Source organism: Protomyctophum parallelum (assembly GCF_964188405.1).
Source record: "Protomyctophum parallelum genome assembly, chromosome: 2".
NCBI classification, from domain to species: domain Eukaryota; kingdom Metazoa; phylum Chordata; class Actinopteri; order Myctophiformes; family Myctophidae; genus Protomyctophum; species Protomyctophum parallelum.
In genome coordinates this window covers 562,407-586,695 of record NC_139699.1, presented here as the reverse complement: position 1 = coordinate 586,695, position 24,289 = coordinate 562,407, and the positions used below count along the sequence as shown (strand labels likewise).

The 24,289-nt window shown below is 41.6% G+C and overlaps 1 protein-coding gene across 1 annotated transcript in view; it reads left to right on the top strand.

Annotated features, from left to right (window-relative positions):
* LOC310855205 (uncharacterized protein) overlaps positions 1–24,289 on the top strand; it is a 171,730-nt gene that overhangs the window by 48,907 nt on the left and 98,534 nt on the right. The window lies entirely within an intron of this gene.

Here is a 24,289-nt window from a genome sequence, read left to right as displayed (position 1 = left end):
CAAAATATGGGCGCACGCCGAAATTAACGACATTTTCGGGATTTAACATTTCCGGCAAAGCTTGAAATTGAACGTGACAACGTTCAAAACCCACGTCTGCTCGGGACCTGGCGTACGTTTTGTCCTCACCTGTTTTTCTGTCTTAGAACGGCGGAGCAGCATTGTTTGACCAGCTGAGAGGCTGTCACAGGCATTTAAACATATGTTTTCACTCCTAAAATGTTAATATAAAACGGTATGTGTATGCAGTAAAAAACAAGAGAGAGATTTCCAACTTTACAAGTAATTAAAATCGCGCAATTAAAAACAATATAACATGTTTACAATGTATTAGTTTGTGCTTAATCAAACAGTGCTTTACTGGCCTTGTTATGCGAGCGCACTTGTGAGATGATTTTGGAGCGCATGCGGTGATGCGGCATATGTGATTATGATATTATTAAAAAAAAGGCATAAATGGACTGCATGCCTTTATTTCCAAGTGACAATGACAAGCATACAGCTTGCCTATTTGTAGTAAGTACTAGCAGGCTATAGGCGTAAGGGGCTTAATCATTCACCATTTAAATAAGTGCTTAGACAGGTTTTGACAGTTTTGACAGTTCAGATAAAAGCGAGATCATTTTCGGGGGTCGGGGGAGGACGGGACCGCGGTGTGCGTCGCCAACACATACCAGCACACATGCAAGCAAGCCTTCATCCATATGTTTATGATTCGTTCATCAATGATCAAATCACTACATAAACGTTGATTATGACTGCCTTGACGACATGATAGCCTATCTCTCATGCAGGCATCACTGACACTCACCCACAGGACTTTAATATCACAGCAGTGCGCAGTCTCACGCCTTCGCCGTGCACTGCGCACGAATGGGTAAAATTAATATAGGCCAGCCCAAACGTATTCCATTCATGGCGATGCGATGTCGATGTGTCATGTAGGTGCGTGCGTGCGTGGACATGACAGCAAGGCAAGCGAGGTGAGAGGGAAACAGACAGGGTAGGCCTACAACTTTATTTAATTCATGCAGGTGTTCGTTGTTTTTTTAATTAACAACACACCAGTTAGTTGGGCTTGCAAGTTGCGTGTGCGTGCAGCGTGTGTGCGTCTGTGTGTGTGTGTGTGTGTGTGTGTGTGTGTGTCTGTGTGTGTGTGTATGTGTGTGTGTGTGTGTGTGTGTGTGTGTGTTTGTGTGTATGAGAGAGGGGGGGTGACTTGAGGCGGGCAGAAAGGCACGGTAACCATGGTTTCCAGATCGTATAGCAATGTTTCAGGTCGCAAAAACGAGGGCGAGGCTTGAGTTATTAGGGAGTGCAAGATCAAATTCAGCCGTGACATTTATTAACGTGAGAACGAAATTAAGGAAGGATCAGCTGTTTGCGATCACTTTATAAATGCCGTGGCGACGTGGGTGTACTACGAAACCTGCACTCGAATCTGTGGCAGATTTTACACTCGATTGATAAATGAGGGCCTATGATCCTATAGTTTACTGTCTCTCTGCATTCTATGATCCTATAGTTTACTGAGACGCTACACTGTCTCTCTGCATTCTATGATCCTATAGTTTACTGAGACGCTACACTGTCTCTCTGCATTCTATGATCCTATAGTTTACTGTCTCTCTGCATTCTATGATCCTATAGTTTAGTGAGACGCTACACTGTCTCTCTGCATTCTATGATCCTATAGTTTACTGAGACACTACACTGTCTCTCTGCATTCTATGATCCTATAGTTTACTGTCTCTCTGCATTCTATGATCCTATAGTTTACTGTCTCTCTGCATTCTATGATCCTATAGTTTACTGAGAGGCTACACTGTCTCTCTGCATTCTATGATCCTATAGGTTACTGAGACGCTACACTGTCTCTCTGCATTCTATGATCCTATAGTTTACTGTCTCTCTGCATTCTATGATCCTATAGTTTACTGTCTCTCTGCATTCTATGATCCTATAGTTTACTGAGACACTACACTGTCTCTCTGCATTCTATGATCCTATAGTTTACTGTCTCTCTGCATTCTATGATCCTATAGTTTACTGTCTCTCTGCATTCTATGATCCTATAGTTTACTGTCTCTCTGCATTCTATGATCTTATAGTTTACTGTCTCTCTGCATTCTATGATCCTATAGTTTACTGAGACACTACACTGTCTCTCTGCATTCTATGATCCTATAGTTTACTGTCTCTCTGCATTCTATGATCCTATAGTTTACTGTCTCTCTGCATTCTATGATCCTATAGTTTACTGAGACACTACACTGTCTCTGCATTATATGACCCTATAGTTTACTGAGACGCTACACTGTCTCTCTGCATTCTATGATCCTATAGTTTACTGTCTCTCTGCATTCTATGATCCTATAGTTTACTGTCTCTCTGCATTCTATGATCCTATAGTTTACTGTCTCTCTGCATTCTATGATCTATAGTTTACTGAGACTACACTGTCTCTCTGCATTCTATGATCCTATAGTTTACTGTCTCTCTGCATTCTATGATCCTATAGTTTACTGTCTCTCTGCATTCTATGATCCTATAGTTTACTGTCTCTCTGCATTCTATGATCCTATAGTTTACTGTCTCTCTGCATTCTATGATCCTATAGTTTACTGAGACACTACACTGTCTCTCTGCATTCTATGATCCTATAGTTTACTGTCTCTCTGCATTCTATGATCCTATAGTTTACTGTCTCTCTGCATTCTATGATCCTATAGTTTACTGAGACACTACACTGTCTCTCTGCATTATATGACCCTATAGTTTACTGAGACGCTACACTGTCTCTCTGCATTCTATGATCCTATAGTTTACTGTCTCTCTGCATTCTATGATCCTATAGTTTACTGTCTCTCTGCATTCTATGATCCTATAGTTTACTGTCTCTGCATTCTATGATCCTATAGGTTACTGAGACACTACACTGTCTCTCTGCATTCTATGATCCTATAGTTTACTTTCTCTCTGCATTCTATGATCCTATAGTTTACTGTCTCTCTGCATTCTATGATCCTATAGTTTACTGAGACACTACACTGTCTCTCTGCATTATATGACCCTATAGTTTACTGTCTCTCTGCATTCTATGATCCTATAGTTTACTGTCTCTCTGCATTCTATGGCCCTCATTTATCAACCATGCGTACGCCAAAATATGGGCGCACGCCGAAATTAACGACATTTTCGGGATTTAACATTTCCGGCAAAGCTTGAAATTGAACGTGACAACGTTCAAAACCCACGTCTGCTCGGGACCTGGCGTATGTTTTGTCCTCACCTGTTTTTCTGTCTTAGAACGGCGGAGCAGCATTGTTTGACCAGCTGAGAGGCTGTCACAGGCATTTAAACATATGTTTTCACTCCTAAAATGTTAATATAAAACGGTATGTGTATGCAGTAAAAAACAAGAGAGAGATTTCCAACTTTACAAGTAATTAAAATCGCGCAATTAAAAACAATATAACATGTTTACAATGTATTAGTTTGTGCTTAATCAAACAGTGCTTTACTGGCCTTGTTATGCGAGCGCACTTGTGAGATGATTTTGGAGCGCATGCAGTGATGCGGCATATGTGATTATGATATTATTAAAAAAAAGGCATAAATGGACTGCATGCCTTTATTTCCAAGTGACAATGACAAGCATACAGCTTGCCTATTTGTAGTAAGTACTAGCAGGCTATAGGCGTAAGGGGCTTAATCATTCACCATTTAAATAAGTGCTTAGACAGGTTTTGACAGTTTTGACAGTTCAGATAAAAGCGAGATCATTTTCGGGGGTCGGGGGAGGACGGGACCGCGGCGTGCGTCGCCAACACATACCAGCACACATGCAAGCAAGCCTTCATCCATATGTTTATGATTCGTTCATCAATGATCAAATCACTACATAAACGTTGATTATGACTGCCTTGACGACATGATAGCCTATCTCTCATGCAGGCATCACTGACACTCACCCACAGGACTTTAATATCACAGCAGTGCGCAGTCTCACGCCTTCGCCGTGCACTGCGCACGAATGGGTAAAATTAATATAGGCCAGCCCAAACGTATTCCATTCATGGCGATGCGATGTCGATGTGTCATGTAGGTGCGTGCGTGCGTGGACATGACAGCAAGGCAAGCGAGGTGAGAGGGAAACAGACAGGGTAGGCCTACAACTTTATTTAATTCATGCAGGTGTTCGTTGTTTTTTTAATTAACAACACACCAGTTAGTTGGGCTTGCAAGTTGCGTGTGCGTGCAGCGTGTGTGCGTCTGTGTGTGTGTGTCTGTGTGTGTGTGTGTGTGTGTGTGTGTGTGTGTGTGTGTGTGTGTGTGTGTATGAGAGAGGGGGGGTGACTTGAGGCGGGCAGAAAGGCACGGTAACCATGGTTTCCAGATCGTATAGCAGTGTTTCAGGTCACAAAAACGAGGGCGAGGCTTGAGTTATTAGGGCGTGCAAGATCAAATTCAGCCGTGACATTTATTAACGTGAGAACGAAATTAAGGAAGGATCAGCTGTTTGCGATCACTTTATAAATGCCGTGGCGACGTGGGTGTACTACGAAACCTGCACTCGAATCTGTGGCAGATTTTACACTCGATTGATAAATGAGGGCCTATGATCCTATAGTTTACTGTCTCTCTGCATTCTATGATCCTATAGTTTACTGAGACGCTACACTGTCTCTCTGCATTCTATGATCCTATAGTTTACTGTCTCTCTGCATTCTATGATCCTATAGTTTACTGAGACGCTACACTGTCTCTCTGCATTCTATGATCCTATAGTTTACTGTCTCTCTGCATTCTATGATCCTATAGTTTACTGAGACACTACACTGTCTCTCTGCATTCTATGATCCTATAGTTTACTGTCTCTCTGCATTCTATGATCCTATAGTTTACTGTCTCTCTGCATTCTATGATCTTATAGTTTACTGTCTCTCTGCATTCTATGATCCTATAGTTTACTGAGACACTACACTGTCTCTCTGCATTCTATGATCCTATAGTTTACTGTCTCTCTGCATTCTATGATCCTATAGTTTACTGTCTCTCTGCATTCTATGATCCTATAGTTTACTGAGACACTACACTGTCTCTCTGCATTATATGACCCTATAGTTTACTGAGACGCTACACTGTCTCTCTGCATTCTATGATCCTATAGTTTACTGTGTCTCTGCATTCTATGATCCTATAGTTTACTGTCTCTCTGCATTCTATGATCTATAGTTTACTGAGACTACACTGTCTCTCTGCATTCTATGATCCTATAGTTTACTGTCTCTCTGCATTCTATGATCCTATAGTTTACTGTCTCTCTGCATTCTATGATCCTATAGTTTACTGTCTCTCTGCATTCTATGATCTTATAGTTTACTGTCTCTCTGCATTCTATGATCCTATAGTTTACTGAGACACTACACTGTCTCTCTGCATTCTATGATCCTATAGTTTACTGTCTCTCTGCATTCTATGATCCTATAGTTTACTGTCTCTCTGCATTCTATGATCCTATAGTTTACTGAGACACTACACTGTCTCTCTGCATTATATGACCCTATAGTTTACTGAGACGCTACACTGTCTCTCTGCATTCTATGATCCTATAGTTTACTGTCTCTCTGCATTCTATGATCCTATAGTTTACTGTCTCTCTGCATTCTATGATCTATAGTTTACTGAGACTACACTGTCTCTCTGCATTCTATGATCCTATAGTTTACTGTCTCTCTGCATTCTATGATCCTATAGTTTACTGTCTCTCTGCATTCTATGATCCTATAGTTTACTGTCTCTCTGCATTCTATGATCCTATAGTTTACTGAGACACTATACTGTCTCTCTGCATTCTATGATCCTATAGTTTACTTTCTCTCTGCATTCTATGATCCTATAGTTTACTGTCTCTCTGCATTCTATGATCCTATAGTTTACCTGAGACGCTACACTGTCTCTCTGCATTCTATGATCCTATAGTTTACTGTCTCTCTGCATTCTATGATCCTATAGTTTACTGTCTCTCTGCATTCTATGGCCCTCATTTATCAACCATGCGTACGCCAAAATATGGGCGCACGCCGAAATTAACGACATTTTCGGGATTTAACATTTCCGGCAAAGCTTGAAATTGAACGTGACAACGTTCAAAACCCACGTCTGCTCGGGACCTGGCGTACGTTTTGTCCTCACCTGTTTTTCTGTCTTAGAACGGCGGAGCAGCATTGTTTGACCAGCTGAGAGGCTGTCACAGGCATTTAAACATATGTTTTCACTCCTAAAATGTTAATATAAAACGGTATGTGTATGCAGTAAAAAACAAGAGAGAGATTTCCAACTTTACAAGTAATTAAAATCGCGCAATTAAAAACAATATAACATGTTTACAATGTATTAGTTTGTGCTTAATCAAACAGTGCTTTACTGGCCTTGTTATGCGAGCGCACTTGTGAGATGATTTTGGAGCGCATGCAGTGATGCGGCATATGTGATTATGATATTATTAAAAAAAAGGCATAAATGGACTGCATGCCTTTATTTCCAAGTGACAATGACAAGCATACAGCTTGCCTATTTGTAGTAAGTACTAGCAGGCTATAGGCGTAAGGGGCTTAATCATTCACCATTTAAATAAGTGCTTAGACAGGTTTTGACAGTTTTGACAGTTCAGATAAAAGCGAGATCATTTTCGGGGGTCGGGGGAGGACGGGACCGCGGCGTGCGTCGCCAACACATACCAGCACACATGCAAGCAAGCCTTCATCCATATGTTTATGATTCGTTCATCAATGATCAAATCACTACATAAACGTTGATTATGACTGCCTTGACGACATGATAGCCTATCTCTCATGCAGGCATCACTGACACTCACCCACAGGACTTTAATATCACAGCAGTGCGCAGTCTCACGCCTTCGCCGTGCACTGCGCACGAATGGGTAAAATTAATATAGGCCAGCCCAAACGTATTCCATTCATGGCGATGCGATGTCGATGTGTCATGTAGGTGCGTGCGTGCGTGGACATGACAGCAAGGCAAGCGAGGTGAGAGGGAAACAGACAGGGTAGGCCTACAACTTTATTTAATTCATGCAGGTGTTCTTTGTTTTTTTAATTAACAACACACCAGTTAGTTGGGCTTGCAAGTTGCGTGTGCGTGCAGCGTGTGTGCGTCTGTGTGTGTGTGTGTGTGTGTGTGTCTGTGTGTGTGTGTGTGTGTGTGTGTGTGTGTGTGTGTGTGTGTGTGTGTATGAGAGAGGGGGGGTGAATTGAGGCGGGCAGAAAGGCACGGTAACCATGGTTTCCAGATCGTATAGCAGTGTTTCAGGTCGCAAAAACGAGGGCGAGGCTTGAGTTATTAGGGCGTGCAAGATCAAATTCAGCCGTGACATTTATTAACGTGAGAACGAAATTAAGGAAGGATCAGCTGTTTGCGATCACTTTATAAATGCCGTGGCGACGTGGGTGTACTACGAAACCTGCACTCGAATCTGTGGCAGATTTTACACTCGATTGATAAATGAGGGCCTATGATCCTATAGTTTACTGTCTCTCTGCATTCTATGATCCTATAGTTTACTGAGACGCTACACTGTCTCTCTGCATTCTATGATCCTATAGTTTACTGTCTCTCTGCATTCTATGATCCTATAGTTTACTGAGACGCTACACTGTCTCTCTGCATTCTATGATCCTATAGTTTACTGAGACGCTACACTGTCTCTCTGCATTCTATGATCCTATAGTTTACTGTCTCTCTGCATTCTATGATCCTATAGTTTACTGTCTCTCTGCATTCTATGATCCTATAGGTTACTGAGACGCTACACTGTCTCTCTGCATTCTATGATCCTATAGTTTACTGTCTCTCTGCATTCTATGATCCTATATTTTACTGTCTCTCTGCATTCTATGATCCTATAGTTTACTGAGACACTACACTGTCTCTCTGCATTCTATGATCCTATAGTTTACTGTCTCTCTGCATTCTATGATCCTATAGTTTACTGTCTCTCTGCATTCTATGATCTTATAGTTTACTGTCTCTCTGCATTCTATGATCCTATAGTTTACTGAGACACTACACTGTCTCTCTGCATTCTATGATCCTATAGTTTACTGTCTCTCTGCATTCTATGATCCTATAGTTTACTGTCTCTCTGCATTCTATGATCCTATAGTTTACTGAGACGCTACACTGTCTCTCTGCATTCTATGATCCTATAGTTTACTGTGTCTCTGCATTCTATGATCCTATAGTTTACTGTCTCTCTGCATTCTATGATCCTATAGTTTACTGTCTCTCTGCATTCTATGATCTATAGTTTACTGAGACTACACTGTCTCTCTGCATTCTATGATCCTATAGTTTACTGTCTCTCTGCATTCTATGATCCTATAGTTTACTGTCTCTCTGCATTCTATGATCCTATAGTTTACTGAGACGCTACACTGTCTCTCTGCATTCTATGATCCTATAGTTTACTGTCTCTCTGCATTCTATGATCCTATAGTTTACTGAGACGCTACACTGTCTCTCTGCATTCTATGATCCTATAGTTTACTGTCTCTCTGCATTCTATGATCCTATAGTTTACTGAGACACTACACTGTCTCTCTGCATTCTATGATCCTATAGTTTACTGTCTCTCTGCATTCTATGATCCTATAGTTTACTGTCTCTCTGCATTCTATGATCTTATAGTTTACTGTCTCTCTGCATTCTATGATCCTATAGTTTACTGAGACACTACACTGTCTCTCTGCATTCTATGATCCTATAGTTTACTGTCTCTCTGCATTCTATGATCCTATAGTTTACTGTCTCTCTGCATTCTATGATCCTATAGTTTACTGAGACACTACACTGTCTCTCTGCATTATATGACCCTATAGTTTACTGAGACGCTACACTGTCTCTCTGCATTCTATGATCCTATAGTTTACTGTGTCTCTGCATTCTATGATCCTATAGTTTACTGTCTCTCTGCATTCTATGATCTATAGTTTACTGAGACTACACTGTCTCTCTGCATTCTATGATCCTATAGTTTACTGTCTCTCTGCATTCTATGATCCTATAGTTTACTGTCTCTCTGCATTCTATGATCCTATAGTTTACTGTCTCTCTGCATTCTATGATCTTATAGTTTACTGTCTCTCTGCATTCTATGATCCTATAGTTTACTGAGACACTACACTGTCTCTCTGCATTCTATGATCCTATAGTTTACTGTCTCTCTGCATTCTATGATCCTATAGTTTACTGTCTCTCTGCATTCTATGATCCTATAGTTTACTGAGACACTACACTGTCTCTCTGCATTATATGACCCTATAGTTTACTGAGACGCTACACTGTCTCTCTGCATTCTATGATCCTATAGTTTACTGTCTCTCTGCATTCTATGATCCTATAGTTTACTGTCTCTCTGCATTCTATGATCTATAGTTTACTGAGACTACACTGTCTCTCTGCATTCTATGATCCTATAGTTTACTGTCTCTCTGCATTCTATGATCCTATAGTTTACTGTCTCTCTGCATTCTATGATCCTATAGTTTACTGTCTCTCTGCATTCTATGATCCTATAGTTTACTGAGACACTATACTGTCTCTCTGCATTCTATGATCCTATAGTTTACTTTCTCTCTGCATTCTATGATCCTATAGTTTACTGTCTCTCTGCATTCTATGATCCTATAGTTTACCTGAGACGCTACACTGTCTCTCTGCATTCTATGATCCTATAGTTTACTGTCTCTCTGCATTCTATGATCCTATAGTTTACTGTCTCTCTGCATTCTATGGCCCTCATTTATCAACCATGCGTACGCCAAAATATGGGCGCACGCCGAAATTAACGACATTTTCGGGATTTAACATTTCCGGCAAAGCTTGAAATTGAACGTGACAACGTTCAAAACCCACGTCTGCTCGGGACCTGGCGTACGTTTTGTCCTCACCTGTTTTTCTGTCTTAGAACGGCGGAGCAGCATTGTTTGACCAGCTGAGAGGCTGTCACAGGCATTTAAACATATGTTTTCACTCCTAAAATGTTAATATAAAACGGTATGTGTATGCAGTAAAAAACAAGAGAGAGATTTCCAACTTTACAAGTAATTAAAATCGCGCAATTAAAAACAATATAACATGTTTACAATGTATTAGTTTGTGCTTAATCAAACAGTGCTTTACTGGCCTTGTTATGCGAGCGCACTTGTGAGATGATTTTGGAGCGCATGCAGTGATGCGGCATATGTGATTATGATATTATAAAAAAAAAGGCATAAATGGACTGCATGCCTTTATTTCCAAGTGACAATGACAAGCATACAGCTTGCCTATTTGTAGTAAGTACTAGCAGGCTATAGGCGTAAGGGGCTTAATCATTCACCATTTAAATAAGTGCTTAGACAGGTTTTGACAGTTTTGACAGTTCAGATAAAAGCGAGATCATTTTCGGGGGTCGGGGGAGGACGGGACCGCGGCGTGCGTCGCCAACACATACCAGCACACATGCAAGCAAGCCTTCATCCATATGTTTATGATTCGTTCATCAATGATCAAATCACTACATAAACGTTGATTATGACTGCCTTGACGACATGATAGCCTATCTCTCATGCAGGCATCACTGACACTCACCCACAGGACTTTAATATCACAGCAGTGCGCAGTCTCACGCCTTCGCCGTGCACTGCGCACGAATGGGTAAAATTAATATAGGCCAGCCCAAACGTATTCCATTCATGGCGATGCGATGTCGATGTGTCATGTAGGTGCGTGCGTGCGTGGACATGACAGCAAGGCAAGCGAGGTGAGAGGGAAACAGACAGGGTAGGCCTACAACTTTATTTAATTCATGCAGGTGTTCGTTGTTTTTTTAATTAACAACACACCAGTTAGTTGGGCTTGCAAGTTGCGTGTGCGTGCAGCGTGTGTGCGTCTGTGTGTGTGTGTGTGTGTGTGTGTGTCTGTGTGTGTGTGTGTGTGTGTGTGTGTGTGTGTGTGTGTGTGTGTATGAGAGAGGGGGGGTGAATTGAGGCGGGCAGAAAGGCACGGTAACCATGGTTTCCAGATCGTATAGCAGTGTTTCAGGTCGCAAAAACGAGGGCGAGGCTTGAGTTATTAGGGCGTGCAAGATCAAATTCAGCCGTGACATTTATTAACGTGAGAACGAAATTAAGGAAGGATCAGCTGTTTGCGATCACTTTATAAATGCCGTGGCGACGTGGGTGTACTACGAAACCTGCACTCGAATCTGTGGCAGATTTTACACTCGATTGATAAATGAGGGCCTATGATCCTATAGTTTACTGTCTCTCTGCATTCTATGATCCTATAGTTTACTGAGACGCTACACTGTCTCTCTGCATTCTATGATCCTATAGTTTACTGTCTCTCTGCATTCTATGATCCTATAGTTTACTGAGACGCTACACTGTCTCTCTGCATTCTATGATCCTATAGTTTACTGAGACGCTACACTGTCTCTCTGCATTCTATGATCCTATAGTTTACTGTCTCTCTGCATTCTATGATCCTATAGTTTACTGTCTCTCTGCATTCTATGATCCTATAGGTTACTGAGACGCTACACTGTCTCTCTGCATTCTATGATCCTATAGTTTACTGTCTCTCTGCATTCTATGATCCTATATTTTACTGTCTCTCTGCATTCTATGATCCTATAGTTTACTGAGACACTACACTGTCTCTCTGCATTCTATGATCCTATAGTTTACTGTCTCTCTGCATTCTATGATCCTATAGTTTACTGTCTCTCTGCATTCTATGATCTTATAGTTTACTGTCTCTCTGCATTCTATGATCCTATAGTTTACTGAGACACTACACTGTCTCTCTGCATTCTATGATCCTATAGTTTACTGTGTCTCTGCATTCTATGATCCTATAGTTTACTGTCTCTCTGCATTCTATGATCCTATAGTTTACTGTCTCTCTGCATTCTATGATCTATAGTTTACTGAGACTACACTGTCTCTCTGCATTCTATGATCCTATAGTTTACTGTCTCTCTGCATTCTATGATCCTATAGTTTACTGTCTCTCTGCATTCTATGATCCTATAGTTTACTGTCTCTCTGCATTCTATGATCTTATAGTTTACTGTCTCTCTGCATTCTATGATCCTATAGTTTACTGAGACACTACACTGTCTCTCTGCATTCTATGATCCTATAGTTTACTGTCTCTCTGCATTCTATGATCCTATAGTTTACTGAGACGCTACACTGTCTCTCTGCATTCTATGATCCTATAGTTTACTGTCTCTCTGCATTCTATGATCCTATAGTTTACTGAGACGCTACACTGTCTCTCTGCATTCTATGATCCTATAGTTTACTGAGACGCTACACTGTCTCTCTGCATTCTATGATCCTATAGTTTACTGTCTCTCTGCATTCTATGATCCTATAGTTTACTGTCTCTCTGCATTCTATGATCATATAGGTTACTGAGACGCTACACTGTCTCTCTGCATTCTATGATCCTATAGTTTACTGTCTCTCTGCATTCTATGATCCTATAGTTTACTGTCTCTCTCTTATAGTTTACTGTCTCTCTGCATTCTATGATCCTATAGTTTACTGAGACACTACACTGTCTCTCTGCATTCTATGATCCTATAGTTTACTGTCTCTCTGCATTCTATGATCCTATAGTTTACTGTCTCTCTGCATTCTATGATCCTATAATTTACTGAGACACTACACTGTCTCTCTGCATTATATGACCCTATAGTTTACTGAGACGCTACACTGTCTCTCTGCATTCTATGATCCTATAGTTTACTGTCTCTCTGCATTCTATGATCCTATAGTTTACTGTCTCTCTGCATTCTATGATCCTATAGTTTACTGTCTCTCTGCATTCTATGATCTATAGTTTACTGAGACTACACTGTCTCTCTGCATTCTATGATCCTATAGTTTACTGTCTCTCTGCATTCTATGATCCTATAGTTTACTGTCTCTCTGCATTCTATGATCTTATAGTTTACTGTCTCTCTGCATTCTATGATCCTATAGTTTACTGAGACACTACACTGTCTCTCTGCATTCTATGATCCTATAGTTTACTGTCTCTCTGCATTCTATGATCCTATAGTTTACTGTCTCTCTGCATTCTATGATCCTATAGTTTACTGAGACACTACACTGTCTCTCTGCATTATATGACCCTATAGTTTACTGAGACGCTACACTGTCTCTCTGCATTCTATGATCCTATAGTTTACTGTCTCTCTGCATTCTATGATCCTATAGTTTACTGTCTCTCTGCATTCTATGATCCTATAGTTTACTGTCTCTCTGCATTCTATGATCCTATAGTTTACTGAGACACTACACTGTCTCTCTGCATTCTATGATCCTATAGTTTACTTTCTCTCTGCATTCTATGATCCTATAGTTTACTGTCTCTCTGCATTCTATGATCCTATAGTTTACTGAGACGCTACACTGTCTCTCTGCATTCTATGATCCTATAGTTTACTGTCTCTCTGCATTCTATGATCCTATAGTTTACTGTCTCTCTGCATTCTATGGCCCTCATTTATCAACCATGCGTACGCCAAAATATGGGCGCACGCCGAAATTAACGACATGTTCGGGATTTAACATTTCCGGCAAAGCTTGAAATTGAACGTGACAACGTTCAAAACCCACGTCTGCTCGGGACCTGGCGTACGTTTTGTCCTCACCTGTTTTTCTGTCTTAGAACGGCGGAGCAGCATTGTTTGACCAGCTGAGAGGCTGTCACAGGCATTTAAACATATGTTTTCACTCCTAAAATGTTAATATAAAACGGTATGTGTATGCAGTAAAAAACAAGAGAGAGATTTCCAACTTTACAAGTAATTAAAATCGCGCAATTAAAAACAATATAACATGTTTACAATGTATTAGTTTGTGCTTAATCAAACAGTGCTTTACTGGCCTTGTTATGCGAGCGCACTTGTGAGATGATTTTGGAGCGCATGCAGTGATGCGGCATATGTGATTATGATATTATTAAAAAAAAGGCATAAATGGACTGCATGCCTTTATTTCCAAGTGACAATGACAAGCATACAGCTTGCCTATTTGTAGTAAGTACTAGCAGGCTATAGGCGTAAGGGGCTTAATCATTCACCATTTAAATAAGTGCTTAGACAGGTTTTGACAGTTTTGACAGTTCAGATAAAAGCGAGATCATTTTCGGGGGTCGGGGGAGGACGGGACCGCGGCGTGCGTCGCCAACACATACCAGCACACATGCAAGCAAGCCTTCATCCATATGTTTATGATTCGTTCATCAATGATCAAATCACTACATAAACGTTGATTATGACTGCCTTGACGACATGATAGCCTATCTCTCATGCAGGCATCACTGACACTCACCCACAGGACTTTAATATCACAGCAGTGCGCAGTCTCACGCCTTCGCCGTGCACTGCGCACGAATGGGTAAAATTAATATAGGCCAGCCCAAACGTATTCCATTCATGGCGATGCGATGTCGATGTGTCATGTAGGTGCGTGCGTGCGTGGACATGACAGCAAGGCAAGCGAGGTGAGAGGGAAACAGACAGGGTAGGCCTACAACTTTATTTAATTCATGCAGGTGTTCGTTGTTTTTTTAATTAACAACACACCAGTTAGTTGGGCTTGCAAGTTGCGTGTGCGTGCAGCGTGTGTGCGTGTGTGCGTCTGTGTGTGTGTGTGTGTGTGTGTGTGTGTGTCTGTGTGTGTGTGTGTGTGTGTGTGTGTGTGTGTGTGTGTGTGTGTGTGTGTATGAGAGAGGGGGGGTGACTTGAGGCGGGCAGAAAGGCACGGTAACCATGGTTTCCAGATCGTATAGCAGTGTTTCAGGTCGCAAAAACGAGGGCGAGGCTTGAGTTATTAGGGCGTGCAAGATCAAATTCAGCCGTGACATTTATTAACGTGAGAACGAAATTAAGGAAGGATCAGCTGTTTGCGATCACTTTATAAATGCCGTGGCGACGTGGGTGTACTACGAAACCTGCACTCGAATCTGTGGCAGATTTTACACTCGATTGATAAATGAGGGCCTATGATCCTATAGTTTACTGTCTCTCTGCATTCTATGATCCTATAGTTTACTGAGACGCTACACTGTCTCTCTGCATTCTATGATCCTATAGTTTACTGTCTCTCTGCATTCTATGATCCTATAGTTTACTGAGACGCTACACTGTCTCTCTGCATTCTATGATCCTATAGTTTACTGAGACGCTACACTGTCTCTCTGCATTTTATGATCCTATAGTTTACTGTCTCTCTGCATTCTATGATCCTATAGTTTACTGTCTCTCTGCATTCTATGATCCTATAGGTTACTGAGACGCTACACTGTCTCTCTGCATTCTATGATCCTATAGTTTACTGTCTCTCTGCATTCTATGATCCTATAGTTTACTGTCTCTCTGCATTCTATGATCCTATAGTTTACTGAGACACTACACTGTCTCTCTGCATTCTATGATCCTATAGTTTACTGTCTCTCTGCATTCTATGATCCTATAGTTTACTGTCTCTCTGCATTCTATGATCTTATAGTTTACTGTCTCTCTGCATTCTATGATCCTATAGTTTACTGAGACACTACACTGTCTCTCTGCATTCTATGATCCTATAGTTTACTGTCTCTCTGCATTCTATGATCCTATAGTTTACTGTCTCTCTGCATTCTATGATCCTATAGTTTACTGAGACACTACACTGTCTCTCTGCATTCTATGATCCTATAGTTTACTGTCTCTCTGCATTCTATGGTCCTATAGTTTACTGTCTCTCTGCATTCTATGATCCTATAGTTTACTGAGACACTACACTGTCTCTCTGCATTATATGACCCTATAGTTTACTGAGACGCTACACTGTCTCTCTGCATTCTATGATCCTATAGTTTACTGTCTCTCTGCATTCTATGATCCTATAGTTTACTGTCTCTCTGCATTCTATGATCCTATAGTTTACTGTCTCTCTGCATTCTATGATCTATAGTTTACTGAGACTACACTGTCTCTCTGCATTCTATGATCCTATAGTTTACTGTCTCTCTGCATTCTATGATCCTATAGTTTACTGTCTCTCTGCATTCTATGATCCTATAGTTTACTGTCTCTCTGCATTCTATGATCCTATAGTTTACTGTCTCTCTGCATTCTATGATCCTATAGTTTACTGAGACAGTATACTGTCTCTCTGCAATCTATGATCCTATAGTTTACTTTCTCTCTGCATTCTATGATCCTATAGTTTACTGTCTCTCTGCATTCTATGATCCTATAGTTTACTGAGACGCTACACTGTCTCTCTGCATTCTATGATCCTATAGTTTACTGTCTCTCTGCATTCTATGATCCTATAGTTTACTGTCTCTCTGCATTCTATGGCCCTCATTTATCAACCATGCGTACGCCAAAATATGGGCGCACGCCGAAATTAACGACATTTTCGGGATTTAACATTTCCGGCAAAGCTTGAAATTGAACGTGACAACGTTCAAAACCCACGTCTGCTCGGGACCTGGCGTACGTTTTGTCCTCACCTGTTTTTCTGTCTTAGAACGGCGGAGCAGCATTGTTTGACCAGCTGAGAGGCTGTCACAGGCATTTAAACATATGTTTTCACTCCTAAAATGTTAATATAAAACGGTATGTGTATGCAGTAAAAAACAAGAGAGAGATTTCCAACTTTACAAGTAATTAAAATCGCGCAATTAAAAACAATATAACATGTTTACAATGTATTAGTTTGTGCTTAATCAAACAGTGCTTTACTGGCCTTGTTATGCGAGCGCACTTGTGAGATGATTTTGGAGCGCATGCAGTGATGCGGCATATGTGATTATGATATTATTCAAAAAAAGGCATAAATGGACTGCATGCCTTTATTTCCAAGTGACAATGACAAGCATACAGCTTGCCTATTTGTAGTAAGTACTAGCAGGCTATAGGCGTAAGGGGCTTAATCATTCACCATTTAAATAAGTGCTTAGACAGGTTTTGACAGTTCAGATAAAAGCGAGATCATTTTCGGGGGTCGGGGGAGGACGGGACCGCGGCGTGCGTCGCCAACACATACCAGCACACATGCAAGCAAGCCTTCATCCATATGTTTATGATTCGTTCATCAATGATCAAATCACTACATAAACGTTGATTATGACTGCCTTGACGACATGATAGCCTATCTCTCATGCAGGCATCACTGAGTCACCCACAGGACTTATCACAGCAGTGCGCAGTCTCAAGCCTTCGCCGTGCACTGCGCACGAATGGGTATAAAATTAATATAGGCCAGCCTACAACGTATTCCATTCATGGCGATGCGATGTCGATGTGTCATGTAGGTGCATGCGTGCGTGGACATGACAGCAAGGCAAGCGAGGTGAGAGGGAAACAGACAGGGTAGGCCTACAACTTTATTTAATTCATGCAGGTGTTCGTTCTTTATTTATTAACAACACACCAGTTAGTTGGGCTTGCAAGTTGCGTGTGCGTCTGTGTGTGTGTATGAGAGAGGGGGGTGAGGCGGGCAGCAAGGCACGGGAGAAACTCATTTTTTCCCTGTAACCATGGTTTCCAGGTCGTATAGCAGTTGTTTATGTCGCAAAAACGAGGGCGAGGCTTGATTTCATAGGGTGTTCCAGATAGATTTCAGCCGTCACATTTATTAACGTCAGAACGAAATTAAGGAAGGATCAGCTGTTTGCGATCACTTTATAAATGCCGGGGCGACGTGGGTGTACTACGAAACCCACACTCGAATTTGGGGCAGATTTTACACTCAATTGATAAATGAGGGCCTTAGTGTCTTGCTCAAGGACACAGAATGGGAGACCTTCCATTTCCCAGGTGGCCTACTCTACCGAGCTCCTGAGCCACTGCCACCCAAAAACATGAATATTCTAAAATGATGATTTGATCATTTTGTATAGCCTATACATAATGTCCTGTCATTTTATCATATATCATGCAACACAACAAGCAGAGTTGTCGAAATATTAATACATTTACAGTTTCATATAGATTGATATTTGATATTTCCGCCTGGCCAAATTGTATAATTCCTGCATACGTTACTGGCGTGTCACTAAAATGTTTTCATAGCATGTTAGTAACAGCACGTCCCTAGCAGGACTTTTACATTCTTGTTTTGTTCATATAGTTTTAACCCATTTTGGGCGGGAACCCCTTTTGGTGTTTTAAGCATTATGTTGTACTTTAGCTATTGAAAAATAGAGCTTGTAGGTCTGCTATTTTTGAAAAATCATGAAAATGTGGCCCAAATGTTTGAATATATTCTTTCAGAGTGAACGTTTTTAACTCAAATCTTTGTCCCTGGAACAACATATTTTCAGATGGGGGTCGGCGGCCAATTACATATATTTTTGGGGGTCCTTGACATAAAAAGCAAAGCTTTTGCACACCTACAGGCGACAGGTGCGTAGGAGAGGGTACGATGCCCGATAATGAAAAAGGAACAAACACTGTCTTCAAATGCAGTGAACCAACTTTAATAGGGAAACAGCAACGTTTCGGCCTATGCGGCCTTCATCAGGCTATCTTTGAGAACCACTGATATAGAAACATGGGTTTTTCAGAAAACTGTCAGGATTTAGAAGGCATTTGTAGAATCGATCTCAGGTCTAAATGGGTAAATAAGCAGACTTATTTCAAGATGCTCCACTGTTTGTGTTCATATAGTCTCCATAGTAAAGTGTCACTATACCTGCACTAACCGTGCAGCCAAACCAGCCAAACCCAGATGAGCATGAAGAGACCACACGCTGCTCGAGCTGTGAAGATCAGAAGACAAGATAAGTGCTTCACGCCTTCCATTAGACTGGTAGAGCACACACACACACACACACACACACACACACACACACACACACACACACACACGCACATGCACGCACACGCGCACGCGCACACACACACACACACACACACACACACACACACACACACACACACACACACACACACACACACACACACACCACAGAGGCAGTAACTGTCGATCAGCACTCTGTGCGGTTTATTTTAGGGTTTTTTTCTTCAGGTTTAAAGTAAACATTTTTTCTAAACAGGTTTGTGATGAGACAGCAACAGAGCACATTTCTGACCGAATACTTTTAGTATTAGTATCGGTGTGGTGTGTTGTGTTCCACATGCAGTGAGCTTGCATGTGTGTGTGCGCGCACGTGTGTATGTTCAGCACAGTTCTGGTCTCACTCCATGTCTCGGCTCAGTAAAGAGCGAAAACAGCTAACTCCACCACCTCTCCCCCTCTCATGCACATCATTTAGAATATATAAAGTCACACAACCAACATCGATGAGGCAGTATTGCTTTGTTTTCAAAATATAAGGTTTTCTTAATTTCCTGAAAAATGACCATTTTGGAGTTAGGTGGTTTCTTCCCGACAGCAGAGATATGCTACACAACCACAATGTTGCACATAGACATACAACAAATCCCCATGAAAAGCAACACTAAAGGCACATTCAAAGTGTCAGAAGCCCTCAAGCCCCAGTCCAAATGCACTCATTCAGGGACGCTGCTGACCATGTGGTTGCCCTGCTGCGCATGCTATGTTTGTGCTGAGGCCAAATTGGCATTTGATGCGTGGCACAGCTGAGCACCATAACACACTACTTACCCAACAGGTCCCAACAGGGCTCAAGAGAACTTTGCCAGTGGTCAGACTTTTCAGAGTGCATGTGAGCACGGAGAGAAGAGAGCAGTATAGAGCCCTGCACTGCATGCACGCTCACTCTCGCTGTCTCAGTGTGATACACACGCCACATACTGTACACTGCTTGGTACTTTTTGTAGTTAGTGTGGTTGCCTATGGCGACCATACTATTGTTCCCCTACTTTGGAATACTTTGATTCGCTACTCCTCCCACAGTTTTTGCCGCACGCACTCGAGCCATATATCAAATCGACGGCTGCATCGGGAATGGTGTGCTTGCATTGCATCGCTAAGAGATCCGTTGTATAGTTTAATTGATATTAATTAATTAGTTCTCCATAGACGTATAATGGGAAGATCGAAGAGTAATTAAGGCTCCAATTTAAGTATTCTTTCCCTTGGAGACGGTAAGGGCCATATTTACAAGACTTAGGAGGGAGGTTCATAATAATCTCTCTCTCGGTCATCCTCAGACGAGCCCTCCATCGTCGTTTCCAGTCATCCCGGTTCTCCATACATCTGGCCAGTTCGTTGGTACTTTGCGCTCCTGCATCACTCTTGAGTACATCCACGTATGTTAGCGTGGGGCGTCCTCGTGATCGATGCCCGTGTGTTGGTTCCCAGAGCACCAGTTTGCTGGCTGGCAGTTCTTGATGCCTTTGGCAGTGTCCTGCTAGTCTCATTCTCCTGGCTGGCTGCTATTTTCTGGCTCACCCTTGGTAATCCCTTGGTAATCCCTCATACAGAGTCATGTTAGTGACATGTACAGTCTTGCTGATGTTAAGCACTGCACGCAGCATTCTGGTGTAGCACCCGTCAAGGGACTTCTGCAGGGTTGGCTTCAGGGTCCAGCATTCACTGCCGTATAGGAGAACAGACTCCACTGAGTCCACAAGCTGAGTTTGATTTGTCGGGGGGGATTGGAGTTCCATACACTGGTCATGCCATTCAGGGCCCTCCATGCAAGTGCCTTCCTCACTTTCAGATCTTGCTCGGTTGAGTTGACCCATGAGCCCAGGTACTTGAAGTCCTCGACTTCCTTCAGCACAGTGCCTCCTGTTGTTGTGAGAGGTGGATGTTCCGGTGAGATGTTATAGGTGATAACCTCAGTTTTCTAATTTTGAAAATGAATTGAAAAGGAATTACATCACTCAGCCTCATGGTGGCGCTATAACAGCCCACTTCAAGTTTTTCCCTATAACTCTTGAACCGTAAGTCATAAAATCTAAATTTCGGATCTCCCCACATAGACCACGCCCATTTCCGTCTAGAATGAAATTGCACCAAATTAGCATTTTCTTCAAAACACACTTTTTGCTCCACCTCCAACTGATTTTGTCCAAATCTCACACAAATTGGTACACAACATCTCTGGCGCTATCCGATTACTTGAACACTGGCAGTTTTTTGATAGCCGTAATCGGCTTCCGAAGTTAGTAGGAGGGGCCTATTTTACAAAGAATGCCACAAATAATGAACGGAACGTTCAATCCACACAGAATTTCAATCACATATCGAGAGTGGTTCAATCAATGTAGCGCCAAAAGCAATTCCATTTTCACCCATGGGGGCGCCACAAATAATAATAATAATAATAAAACTTTATTTGTATGGACCTTTCATGACATGAAATGCAGCTCAAAGTGCTTTACAGAACAATGGAGAATAAAAGAAAAGCAAGGCAACGACATTAAAAAACAAGCAGTAATGCAATACAGTGAGGACATGAATAACAAAAAAATAAAAGATCAATTAAAAGCAATGTTGTAGAAGTGGGTCTTGAGCTGAGCTTTAAAAATGTCTACAGAGGCTGCCTGACGAAGGTACAGTGGGAGCTTGTTCGACCGTAGAAGCAGAAAGCTGCTTCCCCGTATTTTTTAGTTGCCATTTTTTTAGGCAAAGCGAGCAGGTCAGCAGTGGAAGACCTTAGCGGGCGGTTTGGGACATATTTAGGCAGGCAGTCATGTAGGTAGGAAGGTTTGGGACATATTTAGACAGACAGTCATGTAGGTAGGAAGGTTTGGGACATATTTAGGCAGGCAGTCATGTAGGTAGGAAGGTGCGAGACCATTGAGAGCTTTATAGACGTAAAATAATAGATTTATAGAAGTAAAATAATTTTAAAATCAATCCTAAAATGCCAAAAATGTCACCGTTTGTTGAAAAAACAATATGTTGGGGGGCTCAATCCCCACCAAAATACTTATACACATGATCTCAGGGGTGATGTGACCATTTAATTGACTCGTAAAATTTGTGGGAGGGGCCAGGCTGTCTGTCTGACACTGAGGGAAGAGGACAGGGGGATAGACACTGAGTAGAGGGCTTATACAGAACTTTAATGCTGTGTGATATTTGTTTTGGCTATGTATTGCTGCTGCTGTTTGTGTTTGTTTGTTTGTTTGTTTTTGCCAATTTTGTTACACATCCTTACCCATTTTGGGCGGGAACCCCTTTTGGTGTTAGCATTATGTTATGCTTTAGCTATTGAAAAATAGCAGACCTACAAGCTCATAGCACAAGCTTGTAGGTCTGCTATTTTTGAAAAGTTTGACAGGTACACGAGGGTATCGACTATCAAAGTCACTGTGTCTCTTTGACTATCAAAATACCAATCCCAGTGATATTTGCTTCTATCAATCAAAAGAAAAAATCCCAAAAAGGTAGCATATCAAAAATTTCAAATCAATGGGGAACATTAGACACTTTATTTTATTATTGGAATGACGCGCCAAAAACAAACGATTACACTATGAGCCTTCATCGGAGCATTCTCTGTCTTCTACCCTGAGCCATTCCTAAAGTGTGTTGGAATTAGGTGGGTTATGGTCTTAAGGCAGAGAAATAGTCGTATCAGTTTGTTTTGGGATGTCTAAAGCTTAGTTTTTACTAGTGACATTGATATGTTGGAGAAACCAAGAGGTGCAAGCATAATCAAAATGGCATTGAATGAGGGCTCCAGTTCGAGTCTTGAGAGTGCTTTTGTTGACAAAAAATATTTTGATTGACTTTCTTAAAGGAGAATTCCATACTAAAAGGGTTTCTTACCCTTCTTTGTAGTTTTTACGTCCCCACCAAAGAGGTCCAGGTGTTATTTTGTGCAAAAGCTCCTTATTGGCTATTTCCCCTACCATACGCCCTAAATGAATTGCATTGAATTGAATGGGGCTATGGGGTATTGTGCTAATTTGCTTATTTCCATCGCTCAAGATTTTTTTAATTTATATATCCTCTCTTCATAATGTAAATAATATCCCAAGCGGCACACTTTACTAGTTATTTAGATGGAAATAAGCGAATTAGCACAACACCCCATATAGCCCCATTCAATTCCCATTCAATCCAATGCAATTCATTTAGGGCGTATGGTAGGGAAAATAGACAATACGGAGTTTTTGCACAAAAAAACACCTGGACCTCTTTGGTGGGGACGTAACGACTACAAAGAAAGGTAAGAAAGCCTTTGAGCATGGAATTATCCTTTAACAGTCTTGATTAGCCATTTTTATGAAGACCGACTACAAGGTCACCGTTCATACAGTCTGCATATAGTAAACTAAGTAAAGTGTCACTACCTGCACTAACCGTGCATGCAGCCAAACCAGCCAAATCCAGATGAGCATGAAGAGACCACACGCTGCTCGAGCTGTGAAGATCAGAAGACAAGATAAGTGCTTCACGCCTTCCATTAGACTGGTAGACCACACACACACACACACACACACACACACACACACACACACACACACACACACACACACACACACACACACACACACACACACAGCAGAGGCAGTAACTGTCAGCACTCCCTGTGCGGTTTATTTTAGGGGGGGGGGGGGGGTTTCTTCAGGTTTAAAGTAAAAAAAAAAATCTAAACAGGTTTGTGATGAGACAGCAACAGAGCACATTTCTGACCGAATACTTTTAGTATTAGTATCGGTGTGTTGTGTTGTGTTCCACATGCAGTGAGCTTGTGTGTGTGTGTGTGTGTGTGTGTGTGTGTGTGTGTGTGTGTGTGTGTGTGTGTGTGTGTGTGTGTGTGTGTGTGTGTGTGTGTGTGTGTGTGTGTGTGTGTGTGTGTGTGTGTGTGTGTGTGTGTGTGTGTGTGTGTGTGTGTGTGTGTGTGTGTGTGTGTGTGTGTGTGTGTGTGTGCGTGCGTGTATGTTCAGCACAGTTCATTTGGTCTCACTCCATGTCTCGGCTCAGTAAAGACTGCTTCAAACTCAAACGGCTAACTCCACCACCTCTCCCCCTCTCATGCAAGTAATTGAGAATATATAAAGTCACACCACCAACATCGATGAGGCAGTATTGCTTTGTTTTCAAAATATAAGGTTTTCTTAATTTCCTGAAACATTTATATATTTTTCATTTCCTGAAAAATGACCATTTTGGAGTTAGGTGGTTTCTTCCCGACAGCAGAGATATGCTACACAACCACAATGTTGCACATAGACATTGTCAGGATCGGGACTTAACTTAGCGGAGTAAGCTGGACGGACGACCAAGTGCTGGAAAAAGGCTTTATTTGCTTC